At 49.2% G+C, this 20929-nt stretch overlaps 2 long non-coding RNA genes across 4 annotated transcripts in view; one reads left to right on the forward strand and one right to left on the reverse strand.

Moving 5' to 3' along the window:
* Positions 1-2996: 2996 nt before the first annotated feature.
* Positions 2997-9046, reverse strand: LOC309596294. The gene is made up of 5 exons (XR_014229486.1): positions 8780-9046; positions 8108-8250; positions 7180-7290; positions 5985-6758; positions 2997-3066 (listed from the first exon to the last, which is right to left on the reverse strand). It is a non-coding gene; the product is annotated as an uncharacterized lncRNA (long non-coding RNA).
* LOC309596293 overlaps positions 8476-20929 on the forward strand; it is a 40046-nt gene continuing 27592 nt past the window's right edge. For all 3 annotated transcript variants that reach the window (XR_014229482.1, XR_014229483.1, XR_014229484.1), the window contains exon 1: positions 8476-8582. This is a non-coding gene — a long non-coding RNA (uncharacterized lncRNA). The remainder of the gene's footprint in view (positions 8583-20929) is intronic.

Below are 20929 nucleotides of genomic sequence, written 5' to 3' on the forward strand. Positions count from 1 at the left end.
AACACTATGTTCCGTACATTCTCTTTTTATATGAACATAAATGCTGTGTAGCCTTCAATGAGATTTTTCAGCCACAGTTGTTTTACTGCAGTAGTACCATGGTATACTATATATATATATATAAAAAATATAATATATATTTTATATATATATGTATAAAAAAAATACCATACCAGTATCTGATCAGTCCTTTGTAACTTTAAGTGTATAGTTCTGCTGAAAGATACTTGAAAACGAGTTCAAGGGCTGGCACGGTACCTGGATTCCTCAGTGCACCTTCTCCAGAGCTCATGCACATCAAGAAGTAAAAATTGCCAGAAAAAACTGCTAACTGGTTTCGATTCCTTGACTTCTGTCTCTGGACAGGAAGCTTATTTATTATAGTGAAGGTTATGAGAACATGCCTCTCTTCGGTCTTCTTACTCAAATGACTTTGCGCATGCTGAATTTGTTACCAAATTCAGAAAGATGCAAAGAAAGATTTTGAGAATTAATTCAAACTTGGTATGTTTTAGCTCAACATAGATTGTGAAAGGATTGTCTTGCACAAAATATTTTAGCACTGAAGTTTTGCTTACAGAATTCACCTGATTCCAATGCTGGTTTTCAACTGTACCTGTGTGGTGAAGTTGTTTACACCTGACTTCCAGGCTGTATTTATTTTAAATGATGCAAAAGGTTTCATCTGTGTGTGGAGGGAGCGGAATTTGGGGTTCTTCCGTTTCGATGTGTGTTAGAAGTTTTATGTCTAAACTGTTTTAACGTCTTCTGTGCAATTTGGATGATGGAAACAATTCTGCTGTCTTCTGTGTTTTTCACAGACGTGCACATACACACGCACACAATTAATAGAGCTAAATTTTTGTGTTAATCTATGCCACTGCGTTGACCTCATGGTGGAATGTACTGAGAACAAAATTCAGAATACATTTTTCAAGTGCCAACTGTACAATTACTATGAGGTCTGTTATTTCACTTAACTCATGTAATCAGTGAATGGTTTTCAAATTGTTCTAAAAAAACCCCCAAACCTTGTTGACAGTCTGCCAAGAAATTATTCCTTGGGTCACAGAAGCACCCTTAGCATTACCTGTGTTTCTTTAAATATATACAATATATATATGTAAACTCAGTCTCATTTGTGCTATTGTGATCGTGCACTACATTATACTTTGACAGATGTGAGCGGTGAAAGATTTCTCTCTTGCGGCACTTGTTTTTGTGTGTTCTGTCTTTTAGAGACTTAAACAGAGCCTAAACCTCTGTAGCCAAAGCTGGTAGGGGCCTCACTCTCTGCTGTGGCAGCTGGTCATGGAAGTTTTGCATTTTCCTACTGTAATTAAATACATAGGTGGCACTGGCTGATTCCAGTCTTTTGTTAACCAACACTCCATATTCTGGCTGTGATAACCAGCTCCAGTAGTCAGACCGATGCACTGGTGTGTGCCCTCCAACCTGCTTGTCTTAAAAACAAGGAAGGAGAAAAAACTGTATAGACTATACTGGTTTGGGTTTTTGTTTGGTTTTTTTTGTTCAACTTCCTACCTGTGTCTTGAGCTTTATGGTTTGTTCCCCTTTCCCTGCATCTCTTCACCTACTTGTTAAGTATTTTAATTTCTGGATGCACCAGGAAGTTGGCCAATGTTACCGGGTCAGAGAATGATACAGAGAAACATAGTTTTGTCGTGTTGTCAGTTCTTCCGATGAGAGAAATCCCAGTGTTTGGGCAGGTTCAGTGTCACTCCTGTTTAATAGGTTGACAGGCCCTTGGCAGGCAGGTTTAAAATGCAATGTGTGATTTGAAGCTAGTGCAAAAATCAAGAATCTGGATTTTTCAAGCCTCACTGCACATCATATAATAGCCTTGACATGAGCAAATACATGGCAGGAGAGAGCATGTAACAGCCAGTCTCCCTTGCCCAAAAGGCATGACACAGTTTGTCAGGCTTACCACCTTTTTGGAAATATTCATTGCAAACTTAAGAATGTGTTCTAAAACTTGGTACAGATATTTTTCTTTGTAAACCTTATTTCTAGGAACTGGAACGTTCAGCAGCAGCTTCTTTTCTGTGTGTTGTAGAAGAATTATCTGATAACCACAGGAGTCGGAGGCAAAACACATTTAGCTGCAACTTCCTTGTCATGAATTTGCCAATGTAAACAACCGTGTCCCATTAAAGTCTCTTCCTTTAAACTGTTTCAGAAAATATCCTGAAATGTAAGATACGTGCTTGCCTGATACATGATCTAGTATAGGACAGGAATTTCCAAAGTGCGGAGTCCATTTAACGTCTGATTTAGCTGTAATTTCTTATCCACTGTTTTATCGAGGTACGTGCCTTGACAGGGAGACCTTTGTTCTTGAGTCTTTAAATATTCTGATATTTACTAAAGTTTTTAATGGGGTTTTTTGTTGTTTGGTTTTTTTTTGATCCAGCCAAATTGGGGAATTTCCTGGTTATGACTAATACTACAAAACACAACGGCAATCTCTGTGTCAAAAAATACTTTTTTTTTTTTTTTCCTTGCTTAACTTTTTTAAAAATGAAAGTATGAGTCAGAAATGTAGAATATATTTAATATAACATCCTGGGTTATTTTGTATTTACTTTTTTATCCTACTCTTCTCAAGTTTATTTCTAAAACAAAGAGCTTGTTCTAGTGGGTAGGCAGAATCCAGCTAATGCGTATTTCCAAAAGAAATTGAGGGAGTATTTTAATATAGATAGGTGATCTGATCTGTGCAAATAAGATGTAGATGAGGGAACATTTTCAGACATGACTGACTCCTAGACAATGTATGGTATCGTTAACAGGCATGTTGGCACGTCACTTTGTGTCACACTGATGCGAAGCAGGATTGGGACTGACTTTCTGAGACTGCTGTAAACAGAGCACTTCAACTTATATTTTTGAGATGTTTCACTCACCCCCGCGGAGCTGTTGCATGAGTGTCATGAAATGAGTCAAGGTCCAAGCGGGAGATGCTTCTCGGCCTCGTGGTGGAGGAGGGAAGCATGGGACAGCCTTGAATCCCACGGTGAAGTCACACGCAAGTTGTCCCTTCTGTAACGAGTTGATGGGTTTTGGTACCAGTATCTGAATGCACCTACACACCAGTCTTGGCTGGTGTGCTGGCTAGTGGGGAAGGACCTGTTCTGCTGCTCTCTGGGAAAGCCAGTGCTTTTGCTTCTGTTATCCTCAAAGAAGTAGTGAGTGGCGCTTTGTAAGGGGGAAGGGACAGAATTTGCCTTTGAAAGAGGAGTTGTGATAAACCTAGGAGCTCCTTGTACTGCAGAGGAAGATAATACAGACTTCAACATTCAGGCTAACCTTAACCTTGGAAATAATGAGGGGTTTTGGTGCCCATAACCTGCATTACAGCAGCAATACAGGTTATACAAAATTATCTGGTTAGGCAAAATTCTCTGTTGCTAGAGAACAATGCACACTATAGTACCTTCACCAAGGAAAACAGCATATGGCCTCGAGTTGGGAACTAGGATCCCTCCATTCCAGCTCATAGACTGGCTTCTTTCATCATCTTCAGTATGTCTCATAATCCCTTGACTTCAGTTTCTTTGCTTGCAAGTGGAAATACCATTTACTCAAAAGGTACCATAATTCCTTGTGATGTTCATGCTCCACAGTCTGTATTCGTTAGATTCTCTTTTTGACCCTCCTGATGGTGAATGTAATGCTCACGTGAGCATCATTTAATATTTCATCTTTCAGAAGCAGGCAACTTCGGATGACTTCTGACACTGTTTTTATTAAGTGGTGTGAACACCTCCTCCCCCATTTCCAAGTTACCATTTGGAAGAAAAAAGCACAGGGAGGTGGTGCATTGCCCAGGGAATTGGACTGCAGTAAGTCAAGCAAGGACTGGGTTTTGAACGCTTAATCATATTCTTTTAATTGCACAACCCCCTTCATAGTTCTACACAAAACTGCCTGCAGCGTGCCGCCTGTGAGGGGGGGCATTATTGAATGTTTTCACTGTGCGCCTAACTACACTGTAAAAATACTGTTCTTTCCAGAGGACTTTTGTTTTGAGATACGATGATGCTAATACTGTATTGCTGTTCTCATGGAATTTGAGATTAACGTGAGTTACACCCACCTCTGCTTTACAGCCGGTTCGGTTTTATAGCCTCACCTGGAAGGGCTCTTCTTTTTAGTGCTCCCCAGGGGCCTACGCACATGAGCACAGCGAGCACGTGAGGACACTGATGGGACTGTCGCTGCCAATGACTTTGTATTTCAGTATTTGTAGAACAGAACCTTCATCTTGGCAGTTGTAAACGGTTTTCTTAAAACAAAATCAGCTCAGGCACTGTAATGCCTTGCTTATGAACGCCTTTGGGGGTACTTTAAACTAGGAATGGCCACAGCCTTGTATATAGAAAGATACAGAAATTTCTTCTAAGAATGTAAATATTCCTAGCTGTAACTAAATTGATTCTTATCCTAGTTTTTTATAGAAAAATGCTTGTTTGTAAAATTCAGAATAAAATCATATCTGGAATTATCTTTAAAATGAAATATTCTCATAATTTTTTTTACATCTTCATGTTTAAATGTGTTATTTGCATAACAGAGCTACTTCATTTATTTTGTGGTCTTGTAGGCTTTACCCTTTTCTTGTATTATATATAATGACTTCTTTCCATAATTTTTTGAAAAAATATGTGCTCTAAGCAAAGGGGTGGTCTTAGTAACTGGAGCACTGTCTGTGGCTGCTGCCCGTGAAGGGTGGGCAGGAGGCGGGTGCTGGCTTCCCTGCCTCCCTGCGGAGGGGCTGCCTTCAGCAGCAGGAGCTGCTGAGAGGTCTTCTCCTGGGTCCTGTCCTCGTGGAGCGTTTTCCAAATGCCAGCAACACAGAGAACCAGTAATTCGACATGTATTTAGAAATGGCAGGTTATTGAAAAATTGCAAGGAGTTTCTCTAAGGTGCTACTTCAATGTTTGTAGCAAAACTGTATGGGAGTCTTCCCGTGGCCCGAGACAACAAGCCATCATCGCTAGATTCGGTCTCTGGGGTTTTGTGGGGTTCCCCTGTATGTGCTACATGAAGCTGTATGCTTGTAGATAAGCAGAAATACCACCACAAGGTCAGCTGCATTTGATATATTAGGAGGTTTAAGGAACAGTTTGGGGACTCTGCCTATCATTGCCTGGTTTTTCTTTCTCAATAATTAGCATTTGGCCCATGTTGTACATGGTACACGCAGGTCTGGTTTATCTGTAAAAATCTTTGCCCATCTTGTGAAGAAATAGCTCCTCTGAGTTTGGACCAGCCTCCACAAATTATCTTTAAAACCTGGGCTGCTTCTGTTCTTCTAATACATTTTGTTACTTCCTTTTAAATAAATGCAGTAGAACAGTAAGGAAGTATGAAGATGAGATAATGGGGCAGCAGGAATTTACTTGAGATGTTTACAGAACTAAATACTTGGCTGACTGTCTACAAATAAACCCTGCTGTCCATAGCCTGAATTGCTAACTTTAATCCTTCAGGGAGGGCTGGAGACAAGGCCAGCAGAAAGGGAGAAGAACCCCTTATCCAGCGGGAGGTCGGTTGGAGAGCCGCTTCCCAGTTTGCTCTTGAGAAACCCACCCTTGTCTGAAAGGGCCACCGAGGTGGGAGGTGAGGGCAGGCGGTCCTCTCCTTCCTCTCCTTCCTCTCCTTCCTCTCCTTCCTCTCCTTCCTCTCCTTCCTCTCCTTCCTCTCCTTCCTCTCCTTCCTCTCCTTCCTCTCCTTCCTCTCCTTCCTCTCCTTCCTCTCCTTCCTCTCCTTCCTCTCTCACCTGGTGCAGCAGGGTTTGCCCTGGGCAGCACAGGGGATGAGATTCCCCCTGTGGCCATGTGTGAAAGCTTGGTTGTGGGTTGTTTTGTTTTCTTTTAGTTTTTTTCTTTAAAATAAATGAAGCAGTGCAGAGATTTGTAGTGCAGAAATCTCAAGATGTGAAGAGAAATGGATACCTTTAAGAGAAAGCTCCTACACTGTAGAAGAGATCTGACTTTTATTTCAGAGGGATCCCAAGCATCTCCGTGCGATGGGATGCGTGTTCCCGGCTCTGTGTCGCTCCTGTGAGGCAGAGGCTGTCCTGAGCAGCTGTGATAGCAGAGGGACTAGCACGCTTTGCCCTCATATCTCTGGAGAAGTCCAGAACCATGACTCAGGTAAAGCAGGACTCCAGGTTTTTTTGAGGAGTTTATGAATACATCATGAAACACACGCACTTCCCTCTCTCTGCATCCATCAATCTAAACGATTCTTCCCAAGTTCCCTATTGTCCCCTTCAATTCTGTCAAGGGTAAAAGTTAAAACAAGTCTTGTAGAGATGCAGAAACCTGAGCTGGGCACCAGGTGTCACCAGGAGATCTTCTGGCAGCCAGGAACAGCTCTTAGGTCAGGGTCTGAAACTTCACAAAGCCCAAGTGCCGGGACTAAACCCAGCCCCGAGGCGCGCACCTCCGGGTATTGCAGAGGCATTTAGCAGCCTAAGTAACTGGTGACTGGTTCCCATAACCCACGTTTCAAATATGATGTAAATAACTGAAGGTTCAGTAAGTCTCCCCAGTAGCTAGAATTCAGGTAACAAAGTCACGTTTGAAGCAGTGCCTTGGATTCCCAGACCACCGAAGCACCTCTGGGAAAGCTGGGTGGTCCATGGGACGCTGCACCGGGACTGGGGGCTCTGGGGCTGCTTCCTTGGCAAGTTGCTCTCATTTCCCACGGCTCAGTTTTCCCACCTGCAAAATAAGGATCATGATTCTGCAAGTTTATAAAACATTTGAGGAGGGGAAGGTATTGCTTCTTCACCAAATACCAACCTTCTTCCTTTATTTAACCCAGTTGTGACAGATTTTAGAAATATATCCCAGAATCTCTTTGAAAGGCTGTTAGTGTGAGGTTTCGTGTTTAATGGCCAATCTGATATCTCTCGGACTGTTTGTATACTGGATCCTTTTGTGCAAGGGGTTACTGTGTACATCCAAATAGCAACAGTCCCGCAGGCCCCGGGGCGCCCATCAGCCGAGACAGCCCAGCGGAGAGCCGCCAGCAGCCCTGCGCAATCCCGACTTGCTGCCCGGGATCCAAGGCTGAGCCCTCCCCTTGGTATTCCCCTTCCTCGCAAAAAAAAAAAACAAAAAAAACCAAACCAAAACAAACCCTTTTAAGAATGTGAAATCCTTGGTGCCTCTAGCAGCCTGTGCACTGGGCTGTTTCACAGATTTGAGTCATTTTTCTGCGTGGGGCCTGTGAGCGGCATTCTGCAAATCCCTGTGTGGAAACGAGTGCTTCTGAGAAGAGGGGGAAAAAAAACCAACCAAAACCAGAGACTGCACTCTGCTGAGCCAGTGCAGTTTCTGGGGATGGATGTCCATCGCTGTAGGGAGACAGTTTTTCTGCCTCACTTGGACCATACATCTTTGACCTCTTACGCTAGAAGACCTCATCACGTGCCTCTTTGCCTGCCTTTGCAAAACTGCTGCTAGCTCCTGTATTAGCCTTACCTCGAGGCAAGGTAAATAATAAGAGCGATAAGCAGGAAATGCCCAAGAACACCGGGTAACTGATTAAATTCCTGAAGAAAATAGCTTTAAAGTGTGGAGTTGTTAAGTGAGCCTTCCCATAGCAGCAGCTTGCCTCCCGGAGCGTGCAGCTGGGCAGGAGGAGCGAAGCAGAACAGCTGGGGAGGGGGGACCTTGTTCCTGCTAATTGCTCGTGAAAGCCCCAGCTCTTCTCCCCTCGGCCGTGGCCCTGTTGATGTGGGGATGCTCCTTCTCTGGCGGCTCCCTGCTGGAAGGGAGGCTTCTCGAGGTGTCTTAATTGTGACCATCTGGAGGGTTCTTTGACCCTGGGGTGAACCAAGTTAATTTCCTTTTGATTTATTCATTAATTGTCCGTAGCCATCAGAAATCTTATGGCTCTGATAGCTTTTGCCAAGCTACCAGAGTTCATACAGCTCCTGCTTACAATTGCAGAGAGGGCTGGTCAGAAGGAACTCTCCTCCGTTACCAGATTGCTGCTTTCCCTTCAAAGAAGTCGCTCCCTACATCCCAAGCGCCTCTCCTTCAGGTCCCAAATGGTCAATCACCTGGTAGGGGCCAGCTCTGCCACAGCCACAGGGATTCTGGTCTCTTTGGTGAGGAGCCGAGGTACCTCTGCACCTGCTGTGCTGCAAGTCCTGGGAAACATCGCCTTTAGGCAGCTCGGGAAGAAATAAACTCACTTCGTACCCTGCGAGTGAGGAGTGGCTTTGACCACCGACCTTAGGGAGCCCTGGCTTCGGGTCAGGGCGCCCCGGGCTCCCTCCGTGCTCCTCCCCGCCCCGGGCTCCCTCCCGGCGGGGTGCGGGGGCCGAGCCGCCCCCCAGCCCCTTCCCCGGGGGCGGCCGGCAGCGGGGCCGCCCCTCCTCCGCGGGGAAAGGGAAAGCGAAAGCGCAGCGCGGTGTCGCTGCGGAGCGGGGCCGCGGCCGCGGCCGGGGCCGGGGCCGGGGGCGGCGGGCGCTCGGCCGGCACCGCGCCCGGAGCAGCATCCCCGCCGGAGCGGCATCCCCGCGGCGACGGGAGGTGAGCGGCGCCTTTCGCCGGTCCCCCGAGCATCCCCCGCGGTGCTCGGGGAGGGGGGAGCCGGGGGGGGACGGACCCCGGGGGCCGGCGCTGCGGGGAGGGGAGCGGAGGGTCGGGATGCCCCGGGAAGGGGCTGCCTTCTGCTGGGGAGCGGCGCCGAGCCCGGCGGGAGGCAGCGCCTATGGATCTATAGGTACCTGGCTGGGTGGGTGCCGGGGCAGGGCGGGTTTTGCTGCGGAAGATGGAGGGGAGCTGCTGCCGCCGGGTCCCTTCTTGGCTCCTCGGTGCTCTCCTCTGCCGTGGGCAGGTGCGGGTTTGGGTGAAATAACTGCCCGTTTGCAGATAAGGCGGTGATAGCCTCCCCCCTCCCCACTGCCTCTGCCTGGCTGCTCCCGGGGGTCCCGCAGGCTCCCTGCACCCCCAGGGCCTGATTTTCGGACTGCTGGTAGCTCCTGTTGAAGCTGGCACCTGTGAAAGTCTGACCTTTAACTTATAATCTGGGGAGGTTTCTTCTGTGCGTGTGTTCCCAGAGATAACAGGTTTCCACAGGCTGTTGACGAGCCAGGCACTGCTGCCCATCGCTCGGGTTGTTCACTTTATCCCACTGTGCGTTCCTGTTTTAAAGCTTCCAGTTGCTTATAACCCTGCCAACTTTAATTGTTTGAGCTGAAAATGTTCCGTCCTGGATGTCCGCCTCAGCTTGGTTTTCACTTCTGTATTTATTTATATTATTGAAGCCAAGAGGGAGGCAAGGATTGACCCTTGTCTCTCAGATGGCCGTAGTTCTGGTGACCTTTCCTTGGAGCAGCACTGCCTGCCCAGCCTCCCGCTCTGCTCTGAGCAAGGAATTTGCATTTGGGAAGGGAGAACAGATTTTGTAAAGATCTGTTGACCAAATATAAGCTGATTTACACAAATTATAATAAACTATAAGCTTAATTTCCTTCTGCTCTACGTCAGGTCAAGCACTAATTGAGGCTCTGCTAAACACTGCTGGTGGTGCCGCAGCAGGAAGAATAGGTCAAAGTCAGGAGCCTGGAAAGGGTGAGAAACAGATGTGGATTAGAGGAGACCCATGTGAAACAGTGTGAGCTGGGGGGCTGGGACAAGGGGGTAAGGCTGAGGCTAGACTGAGACTAGACTAAGCGCTGCTGAGGATGGAGACCAGTGGGGACAGGGTCCCCCCGCAGGTAGCTGCTGCTGGAGCCGAGTGCCCCAGGTTTTACCCTTGCCTTTGGCAGATGAAATTCAGTTTGTTCCTCTAGCCACAGCTGTGACCTCTGCTGCTCTCCCTTTGAGAACAGAGCCCTCAACACATCAAACAGCTCAGGCCACGCTCAGGACTTGCCTTTCCCACAGCCCAGCTGTAGGTTAGGGAAGAGCAAGTAACACCCTTCTGCTTCCTCTGCAAAGGGCGGTTGGAGCAAGCGAAAAATGGGTGCTGCAGCTGGGGAGAAGATCCCATTCACCACACAGCCAACGACGTGTTTGGAAAGGCAGTCTGTGTTCAGGCACTATTCACACCGCTGGCTCGGCTGTCACCATGTGCTCACATGCTCACGTTTGCTTATTTTTAAAGCAAGGGCATGTGCTGACCCCAGGTATGTGCCTGGCCCCAGGTACCCTGCAGGCACTGAAACGGCCAGAGCCAGGCTGCAGGGTCGCGTACACGCTTCGGGCAGTGGCTGAGCGAAGGTTGCTCTGACATCCCCCTCCCGGGCTTGTGCGTTGTGGCCAGGAGCTGGAGGGAGGGAGCTGCAGCCAGGAGCTGGGATGGAGGGAGCTCTGGGAGCGGTGGCGGGAGGTGGTGGCTGTCTCCAGAGCCCAGCCTGCTAGCAGGGAGGTTGGCGACGGTGCAGGCAGGAGCAGCAGCCGAGGAGATGCTCTTCCAGAAGTGCTGAGTGCTCGGAGCAGCCACAGAGCTGAGAGAGAGCTGAGAGCTTTGGATATGTGAAGTGCTTGTTGATGTCATTTGAAAATTAGGTGGCGTAGGTTGGTCACTAGAATGGCAGCGTTACTGTCACTGCTCTGTCTCAGCCCAAGAAATGAGATGATGAGGCCAAACCCTGGAATCCCACGATAAATATTCTGGCAACGCGTACCTCAGAAGAGCTGGTGAGATGATGTGGTTTGTCCTCAGAGCGGGGTTTTACCAGCACGGGGAGAATGCCAGGCTCAAGCGATGCGGAGAAACAGCACACAGCAAGCGAGCCCCATTCGGCTCCTGCAGGCAGCGAGGCAGGGGACAACGGAGACGCATTTATGTTGCCCGAGTATCTTGTAACGATGTGAGTTGGGGGATTTCAGTGTTCAGAGTCTGAGTTTGTGACCGCCGTCGTGTTGTTTCTCTATCGCAACATTGCTCACAGAGCGCTTGAGCCCATTACGATTCTGTACCTAAAGATACAAGTTCATCACTGGTAAAACTGTAGGAGCTCTGATACAACTAAACGTTGGGTGGGTTTGGCCCACAGGCTCTTGTTAAGCTTATCGAGTCTCGAAAATTGGCACCAGTTTATGGTACTGGGAGCTGAGTGCTCTGCGCTGCACTGGGATCAGGGGGCAGTGGTGGATAACTCGATCTTCAGCTCCAGCTCTGTCAGGGAACATCCTTCCAGTTCTCCCCCAGGAGTCAGCCCAGCCTCGCTGTCTTTCTTACCCTTATTGTGTTTATAACAGCAATATTATTGGAGCTTTTAAAGGTGGACTCGGGGCTGGAGGTAGGGGCGGCGGGGGGACGTCACGTGGGAGCTGTGGGTGTTGTTAGCCTCTGTTTGAGCTATGTCGAAAGCGCCCAGGTGCCAGAGCCCTTGGCACAGACACCCTTTCTTATCTTCTGCTTTCCATTTTGCAAACAAGCCACATACTAGACTGTTTTTATGATTAACTTGCTGCTACAAAGCAAATACTGCTCAGCGCTTGTGCTAATACACACATAAAACAAGAGGCTCTATTACCGCTTTTTGCATTAAGGTGTAGATTTTACATGTAATAATCTGACTGGCTTATTAAGAAAAGCCTTCAGAGCAGAAACGTTTATTCGTAACCATAGCTGCTAGCTCACCAGCATGGCCAACGTGCTCAGACCCAGGTCCGTCCTGGCTGGCAGCCTGCGAGACGGCTGGGGAGGAGCGCCAGGCTGGGCTGGAGCAAGGGTGTTTCCCACGCCGCCTCCAAAACCAGTCCCCTGCAGCCAGCAGTCTCCCTGGGGAGTTCTCCTGGTCTCTCTGTGCAGCTCAGGGAAGAGCAGGGGTTCAGAGCAGTGCTCCCAAAGCTGGTCCTCGCTCTTAGCTGCACTGCAGGGAGTGTATCTTCTCAGCCGCAGGGTGAGGAGAAAGCCAGGAAGCTTGCTGGGCATGTGGAGCTCTGCTCTGCAGAGCAGGAATGCAGTACTGTGTGGGGAAGGATAGGGTTTAGTTTGCAGGGGGTCCACCAGCCCCGAGCAGAAGGAGCAGGGCTTGTGCAGGGGAGCATCCCCATCCCCAGCTGGGGCAGGACGGGGCAAGGCTCACAGGCATCATCTGCCTGATGCCACACTCCCAAAAGCCTCAGAGGGCCCAAGAAATGCTTTTGGCTGGCACCTCATGATCCCAATGCCTGGAAAAGGGGAAAACCCAGCACTGGTGAAGGATCACCGTCCCCTGTGGCTCTCTGGGAGCTCCCAGCCATCGCCCCCTCCCTCAGCAGCCAGCCAGAGGGACTCTGGAGATGTCCCGATGGCTCACCTGCTCTCTGCCTCTGGAGCGATGCATCTCCATGGGTGGCTGAAGAACCTCCAGCTCCTCTGAGTTGTCACTGCCCTGCCCTCTGTCCTGCCCTGATCCTGACCCAGCCAGCTCTCAGCAGTCTACAAAGCTTCAACAAGGACCTTTACGTGAGTTGCCAAAGCTGTTGTCCTCTGCAGCATGTTCCCTCCTGGTGCTGCTCTCTGCCTCCTCACCTCGACTGCTTTGACTTCCACTTTCGTCTCAAGCCAAGTGTGTTACACTCCGCTGACAGAGTCTTTGCTGACTATAAATGCAGCCTAAAGTAGGCAGTTTAGACTGAGACATCCGTGCTGAGTCAGGCGTGTCCCAAACTACGTGACTGCAGGCGGCCATGGCTCCACTCTCAGATGCATGGGACACATTTAGCTGCGTTCTCGGGACCAGCTGCAAGAGGGAAGGTTTCCTGCGAATGGACACAGGTGGAGGGATTCGTGTGGGATAATGCTCTCTGCTTAGGCTTTCAGCCATTCCTTGACACCTTCTGCAAAAACCGCAGCTTGGTTAGCGAGTCTCCATCCCTGGAGGTATTTAAAAGATGGGTAGACGTGGTGCTCGAGGACATGGTTTAGTGGTGGACTTGGCAGTGCTGGGTTAACGGTTGGACTCGATGATCTTAAGGGTCTTTTCCAACCTTAACAATTCTATGATTCTATGATTCCCAGCTGGTGCAATGCATGGGGTGGGGGGTCAGAGCCCCCGCTTGCCCCCAGTGCCATTTCCAGTGCTCCCACTGTGGGTAAATGCATTTCTTTGGATGAATTATCTTCTGGGCTGGGACTTCGTAGGGAAGCCCATGTGAGGTGAAGCTGGAAGGAGAGGATGCCGGAGGGACGTCCCGGCTGCGTGGTGGCAAGCTGCGTGTTCCTCTGGGGACTGCAGAGGGCAGTGGCACCCATGAGAAGTGCGGGTGGCCCCGGGTGCTGGCTGGAGGAACTGCCCCAGAGCAGCTCCTGGCAAGCTGGGTGGGAGCCCTGGGGCAGTCCTGGGTGGCAACGTGGGTCGCTGCATCCCTTGCTGGGCTCCATCTTTCTGCTTGGGTTGCCTTGGCCTGCAGAGCGTCTCTGCAAGTTACTGCATGTGCTGGTGGCTCACTGCATGTGCTGGTGGCTCGCTGCTGGCTGCCAGGGGCCGCCCTGGTGTTCCAGCCCTGGGCTGCCATCCCTCGCTGCCAAGGCAGCAGGAAACGTCCACTCAAGACAAGACACAAGTGACCACCTCCGTGATGCTTCCCTTCTGCTGCCCTGGTGGCGAACACAGTCAGCGGTCTACAGCAATGAGAAACAGCCACGGTCAAGATCAGCACGGCTCAAAAGGCAATGGGAACCAAGCGCAGTGCGCTCTTCCCTCCTGCCTTCTCCTTTCTTCCCCAATGTGATTGCTGGAGCCAGCTCCGATGGGAAGGAGTCTCTGAGTGCTTGTAGCATGGCGTGGGTTAGAACAGTTGCAGAGCACACGCAGAGCCCGTCCTGCCCCACCCCAGCATCCTGCCCCAGAGAGGAGGGGTCTGGCAGCCTGTCAGGCTCTCTTTGCAGGTGCTGATTGCTCATGCAGAAATAACAGCAGCTACCTTCTGCCTGGGCAGGGTGAGAGGGTGAGGACATGGAGCCTGTGGAGCACAAGAGTGTGGAGTTTTCTGGGGTGAGGGTCAGAGGCAGAGAGACTGGAAGATGCTCGAAGTGCAATCAGGGAGGCCCCATGGTCATGCAGTCCCTGTGGTCTCAGACCTTGGAGACACCCACCATCGTCTAACACTTTATGATAGCCTCCACATCGGCATCTGGAGGAAGGGTTTGAAGGAGGAGCTCAGCTAGGAGACCCCAACACTTGCTGCTTGTGGGGGACCTGGACACTCTGAAGAGCTTCCAGATCCTGAAGAGTCCTGGGAGAAGATCAGCAGCTCCAGGAGGTCTCGGAGGAAGATCTCAGGTCAAAGGTAGAGAGCTGCTGGTCCTATCAGAGCTGTCAGGAAGAAATGAATGCACTGAGTTCAGTTTTACCTGTCTGTGATCAAAATCCTGTGCCAGAACTTTGCCTTAAGCACTTGGAAGAGCATGTGGTTTACTCCCAGTCTCTTTGCCCTTGTCTGCACTTCATTTTACTCATCTCCTTTTCTCTCGCCTGCTGGAAGCGCAGCTTGCAGTTGTCACTCTTCCTCAACAGAGTGTTTCTCTGTTCTTATTTAATCCCAATAATTGCTGTACACAATAGCTGTCTGACAGGTGTAAGGGAGTGTCTGCCATCCTCCCTAAGGCCCTGCCAAGCTTGTGCCCACAATGACTTTCTTACCCTTGGGGCCCAAAGCTCCAGCTGCCAGCCCTCAGTCCTGAAGGCCTGGGCATGGTTCCATTTTGTTTCTGCCCATTGACATCCAGAGGAAAAAAAAAGTCAGCCTCCAGCAGTGGCTTTGAGCTGTAGGGTGGGAACCACATCTCCTAGTTGTCCTGGGACCCTTGCACAGAAACCATTGGCTTCACCCCCATGTTGAGTTTATCTCCAGGGATAGAGGTCAAGTTCAGGTCTATGGTGTGACAGCAAAGAGCTTTTACATAGGTTGCAGCATGGCTGGAGAGAAGGACGTAAAAAAGCATGAAAAACACAACTGGTTTGGGGTCTGTGCCACTCTGGGACCCATAACGTGTGTCGGGCAGCTCTGCGGGGCTTCCTTTCCTTCATGGCCCAGGAGGTCTGCGGTCGCCCTTACAGCATCTCTGGTACGTCAGGAGTTTCAGTCTCCTGCTTCATGTTTGTCACAGCTTGTTCTCAAGCTGACACCCATCCCACCCTTTCCTGTCTCATCTCGAGCTGCTGTGGGGGAAGGCAAGCTGCTGTGGCAGCCACGCTTAGTGCTTCATAGCAGCCATGGACATCTGCCAAATACAGCCCCATCCTGGAGCCGGCTCAGCTACAATAGCTTAAAAAAAGCAAATACAGTCATTTTTTAAAATGCTCCAGGCTTTTCAATATAGGCAGTATGCAGCATTGTGGGGAAATCGCTGGACACCAAATGCAGGCAGAGCTCTGCCAGCTGGGAGACAGGAGGAAACCTGGAAGGGGGTTTATTTGCAGAAGAGGGATTTGCAGAAGAGAGGTTGGAAGAAGTGGGCCCAGTCTGGTGGAGAAAATATACAGGTGGATTTGATTGAAGAAACAGGCAAAGGACATGTCAAGCGCTGTGTGCCCTCGCTGGCGTGCTGTGGTTGAGGAAGGGAAGAGCAGGTTCTTCCCTCTCTAGCTCAGATATGCTCACCATGCAGTCATTCTTCAGTGGATTAATACAAATTACTCCAGTTCATTACGGTGCTATTACTGGCCAGGCCAGGCCCTCGCTGCCAGGCGCTGCTGCCAACGCCGTGGGTTGCAGAGGTCCAGCGGAGCACAGCCGTCGCCTGCCTTTGTGGGATCGCCTTCTGCCATATCTTCCCGCTGGGTCGGTATCTGAGGCCACACAAAGGAAGCTCTATTTACATAATGCAATCCAGCCATCGCTTTGAGATTAATTCATCATGATACAGAACTCCTGTAACCGCCGTTTCGCTGCCCAGTTCATGTTGTGCAGCATAGAAGTTGCATTCATGAGCACATTAAATTACTCTGGTAATGAGCCTGTCAATCCCCACTAATTCATCAATATATAATCTATTCCTCCTCTAGCATAGCCATTCTTGCATAGCTATGAAGGAGTCTGTACGCTTTCTATGGCTGGGAAAACAACTGAGAAATCTTCAGCATAGCATGGTCTGTGCTGATTTGCTTTAGGATTATTTTCTGTATCCAATGTCCTGTTAAGCCCCCAATATGGATTGCATTTTAGTTTTCCCCGATCAGGAGCCCGTACCTTTGTTCATCATAATGCTCGTAGCTGTTTCCTTTGCTGCGAAAGGCAAATCTGCGGGGAGAGGTGGGGTTTCCTCACCTGAGGGGCAATTAAGCTGCTGGTAAAAGTGCTCAGTGACTTCAGAGGAGTTTGGGTCAGTCCCCTTTGCCTTATAGAGCCTTTGCATTTATTTTAGCAAAATACGTCCACAGCTTATCCTTACGCTGCTAAGTTTAAGAGCCCAATTAAGTCTCTCCCAGCTGAGACTGTGTCCCTGGAGAAAGGGGAACAGCTTGTGTGACTTTGTGGACCTCAGTGGTCTCAGTGAAAAGCCGCGGGGCACCTTCTCCTCTCTTCTTTACCTCTACCAGCTGTTGGGAATGACGGTCACCTGCTGTTGGAGAGAAGGCTATAGTTTCATGGGTGAGAGGCTCTTGTTTTAAGTGAACCCTACTTAAGGAGGCTTTACACTAGTTATACAACTTAAATGGTGTTCATCTGGTATACAGTTAATTAACCCAGTGATTAGGCTGAATAAAGCTTGCTTGCTTGCTCTCCCTTACAAGCACCTTGTTTTCCATCAGCAAATTAGCATGACTGAAGGGCTGCAAAACCAGTTCTGCCGCTCTTTTACAGGAAAGGGATCGTCTTAAACGCGAGATTCTCATAACGCGGTGTTGTGTGAATCGGAGGTGTCCGCTGTCGCCTGGATGCGACTCAGCAGCTGTGTCTGCTCTTGGCTCTAGAGATGAAACAGCTTTTGATTTTGCCTCATCTGATGGTGGAAGGTGCAGAACGGGGAAATCCGGAGGTGACAAACGTTGAGCCTGTGTGTTCTTTTCTCTGGGTTTCCCATTATACCTGTTAAAAAGCATAGTTGTAGTCTGTCCGCCTAAAGCCCTTACCCGCAGGATTATTGAAATGTGGTAACCTCCACATCCCGCAGCGTGCAGCCTTTCCGCAAGCTTAAAAAATGGCATTGTGCCTTCCTGAGAAATGTGGGCTGTGAGCCTTGTGGTACGGAAACTGAACATGCACAGGTCCTGGGTTGCACCCTGCCCGAATCCCGCTGAGCCATGATGCTGTGGGACTGCCCAGGCTGGGGTGGGGAGGTGGGCTGCAGGGTCCCGCCAGGCACCGGTGCGTGGGCTTGGAGAGCCTGCTAATTACCCTCACGTCGTTATGGAGTCAGTGACGTCTGCTGATGGGAAGGACTGAACTGATGTTGCTTTCCGCAAGCGTGAAATTGGTTTTAATGTGATGTCAATGTGCCTTTATTAATTTGACTGTAGCCATGCTTATGTGTCTGGACCAAAACGCCATGAGATGCTGTGGGACTGTATGTCTGCAGGAGTCCAAGTCCCGCTGTGGCTGCCAGCAGGTCCTGCAGGCAAATGGGGTGGGAGGCCACGTGCACCTGCACCCAGGTCTCTGTGGCTGCTCATGCTAATTGTGATTTTTGCATATAGTAGGAGTAATTAAGCAGTGGCTGGGTGAAGGGCAGCCACTCACTTTCACTTCTGTGAGTGAGACTACACTAGAAGTCTGAAAACTGAACTTAGTTTTAATCTGGAGAAAATTGAGTTTTATCAGTCTCCATTTATCCTGCTTCTGTCTGCACAGACTTTTGGATATAGTTAATGATTTGCAGAGGGCAATAAAAGATAATGGCTCCCAGACAGGCCATCCAGTGGAAAGGTTACATTACCGACTACTTAATGCCACTGGAGCGGCAGCGTGCCTGCCAGCTCCTTTACAGCGCGGCGCTCTGCCCAGCACGCCGCTGCAGCCGCTGCTTTCTGCTTGGCGCTCACCTCGATGTGCCGCTTTCTGCCGCCGAGGAAGCGGCTTTGCAGAGCAGAGCAGGTCGACTCACTGCCTGTGGAAGCCAGGTGGTCCAGCCCTGCCTTCTTGTTTAATATTAATAATTTTGCTTCTGCTGATTAGTTATTGTCTTAGCCGCCTGCTTTTAATGCACATTCATAAGCTACTGTTTATCACCTACATCTGTTTTTATCAATATATTATGTTGTCATTTAAATCCTTCCTTTGTTGATGTATGATGTGATATGCCTGGACGCAGCAAGCTCCTGTGAAGTTAGTGATGATGGAGATGCCTGGAACTGATGAACTGATTTTATGTCCCTTATGAGAGAAGTGTAACTGCAAGCTACATAAAAGAAAACAGGCAGACATTTTAATTCCACGTGCATTATTTGCATGGATCAAAGTTCCCCTGCGTGATCCTTTCCTGGGGAGAGCAATGCCACCTCTGCTCCTTGGCAGCAGCGTGCAACGGAGGATGGACCAGCTCCCCCAGCCCTGTTTGCACCCCAGGCAGCGCCATGGCTGCTGCTCCCACAGAGAGAGTTTAACTGAGCGGTGGAGAAACCAACATGTGTTTGTGCTGAGATACTGCAGCAGAGAAGAGATTAGATAGAGAAAAAGGATTGTCTTATCTGTTCAACCCTTGGAGTTCAGCCCCCAGGAAAAGCCAGAGCTGGTGCAGAGGAGAAGGATCATGGGTCAGGGACAGTGCTGCTTGATTTTGCCGCTTCACCAGTGTGCAATAATTTTTGCATCCTGATATTTTTGCTTCCCTTTCAGGAAAGAAAAGGCAGGGCCAAAAGCCTTCTTGAGGTCAGTAAACATGGCAGCGACTGTTCCATTTTGAAAGTCTCTTTTCTGAAACAATAAACAGCATTGTACAAAATAGCTGATACTTCCCATGCAGCCGTTGCATCATCTTCCTCTGAACAAGTATTGTGGTTAATAAAAGTGTAGTGTGTGACAAGCCGGTGATAACAAGCATAAATATGGGAGGTCTCTCAGCACATGAAAGTGCTCTGGAAGACCTGTCTCTAAAGAGCTTTAGTTTGTATCAAATATACAGTGCAAATAAAACTAGCTCATGCTGTGCAGAAAGCGCTGCAGGCACAGACAGGCAACGCGTACACGTAGCACACGCACCCAGGCGTTGGTCTCACGGCGCGTGCTGGACAGGCTACCGGAGCTGCGCGTCCGTCTGGACTACGGGGAGGGCTAGAAGCTGGTCTGAAAGTGAAGTGCAGCGCTGCTAATAGTGCTGGGGAGGGATTTCCTCGCAGTGACTGTGTTACGTTCTATCCAGCCGTGTGAATATATACCCTGCAGCTGTAACTGTTTTCATTAGTTCCAATAGATGAAGTACAGTGCACTATAAGAAACTTGTGTGGGATTCCCTGTGGCTTTTCTTTTCCTTCTGCTTATCTTTTGTGCTGCATACAGCAATGAAGAGAAAGCTGGTTTTTTTTCCCTGAATGACGGATCAGTGGAGATGACTCACATCATCTGTGTTCCCTTGTTATTCCTCATGACCAAAGTCCACTGGGGAGAGCAGAGCAAGTGTCCCTTGCCTCTTGCCTTGAAGAGGAGAGTCAGCAGTAGCATGCTCAACACCTAAGCCTTGCTCGTCAGAGGCAATGAGCTCTCCGGTGCCTCCATGGTCTTCTGCAGAGTGCTCAGCAGAAGAGCACTCTCCTCCACTGCTCTTACTCACACACCCGAATGTGGGTCTCTGAGCAGAACAGATACCCATCTTTGCCCTCTCTGCAGTAGTTTCAGCTTTGTCAGTTTTATACAGTTGTATTTCCTTGTATGATTCATGCAAGCTCACCTCGAGAAAAACCAGCCTCCTCTGCCTGGTGCCAAGATATAGTGTTTCACAAACACTTTAAGCTGGAATCACCCACAGAAAAGCCGTTCCTCTTTCTCCTCCCTGAGGGCTCCTGCCAGCCCCGGGCATCCCTTGCCAGCTGGCACGCGTGGCAGCGCGGTGGAGTCGGGCTGGCAGGAGAAGAGGGGAGGACTCGTGCTTGCATGTTTTCAAGCAGCCATGGTGCAAACCCCCGGGCACCGCACTCCCCTCCCGTCCGTGCCCTGAGCTGTCCCGGACAATCTGCTGAGCCTTATCACCAGGACTGCTCAGTTCAAATCTAATTCATTTTCTTCTGTATCAAGAAAACTATTGACTTAGGAGTCAAAGCAGATTTTCTTGTGTCAACAACCCAATCTGCATGTCCTCCTCTTATGTTGGTTTCCTTGTTTAGAGAGAAATTGCCCATATGCCGTGGTGTGCATCCCTCTCGTGCAGCTTGCACAGGGAGTGGCCGTTGTTTGTGATGGCAGAGTCACAGCTGTTATTTTAAGGCACTGGTGCCCCAGGTAAGTTTCTCAGCTGAGATGACTTTTTTTTTTCAGGCAGGTTTGAGCAATGAGCCATCCTTTCTCTCTTTGAACTACCCTCCTTCCCAGTTGGGTGTAGCCCAAAGGAGATGGAGCAAAATCCCAGTTTCACTCAGGTGGAGAGGAGCTTTGCTGTTAACTTTAGCAGCATCACAGCTTACCCTGCAGCTTCCTCCAGATGAAGCACTTAAAATGATCTGCGAGCTTTCCAACTTTCCTCTTTTCTTCTGAGAGAGAAGCATTCACTGAGTGCTTTCCCTCCTGTTAAGCAGATTATTTAAGTTTTTGATACTTTGCCCATTTTAAATGAAGATTTGAGTTCCACCCTGGGTATAACATTCAGCCGCACACTCCAGCAAAACCAGGCCTGTGACCTTGATTACAGGAATCATGTCATTAGCTCGGGTTTTGTTTGGTATGTTTGAGAAGAATGGAGGATGCTGTCTCCTAGCCAGTATAAACAGAATCGAGACAGTTTTAGAGAAAAAAAAAGTATATCTATTTGTTGAAGTACATCTCCCCCCCCCAGTTTACCTTGCCTG

The sequence above is a fragment of the Platalea leucorodia genome (genome assembly GCF_965183815.1).
Source record: "Platalea leucorodia genome assembly, chromosome: 11".
In the NCBI taxonomy this organism is placed as follows: domain Eukaryota; kingdom Metazoa; phylum Chordata; class Aves; order Pelecaniformes; family Threskiornithidae; genus Platalea; species Platalea leucorodia.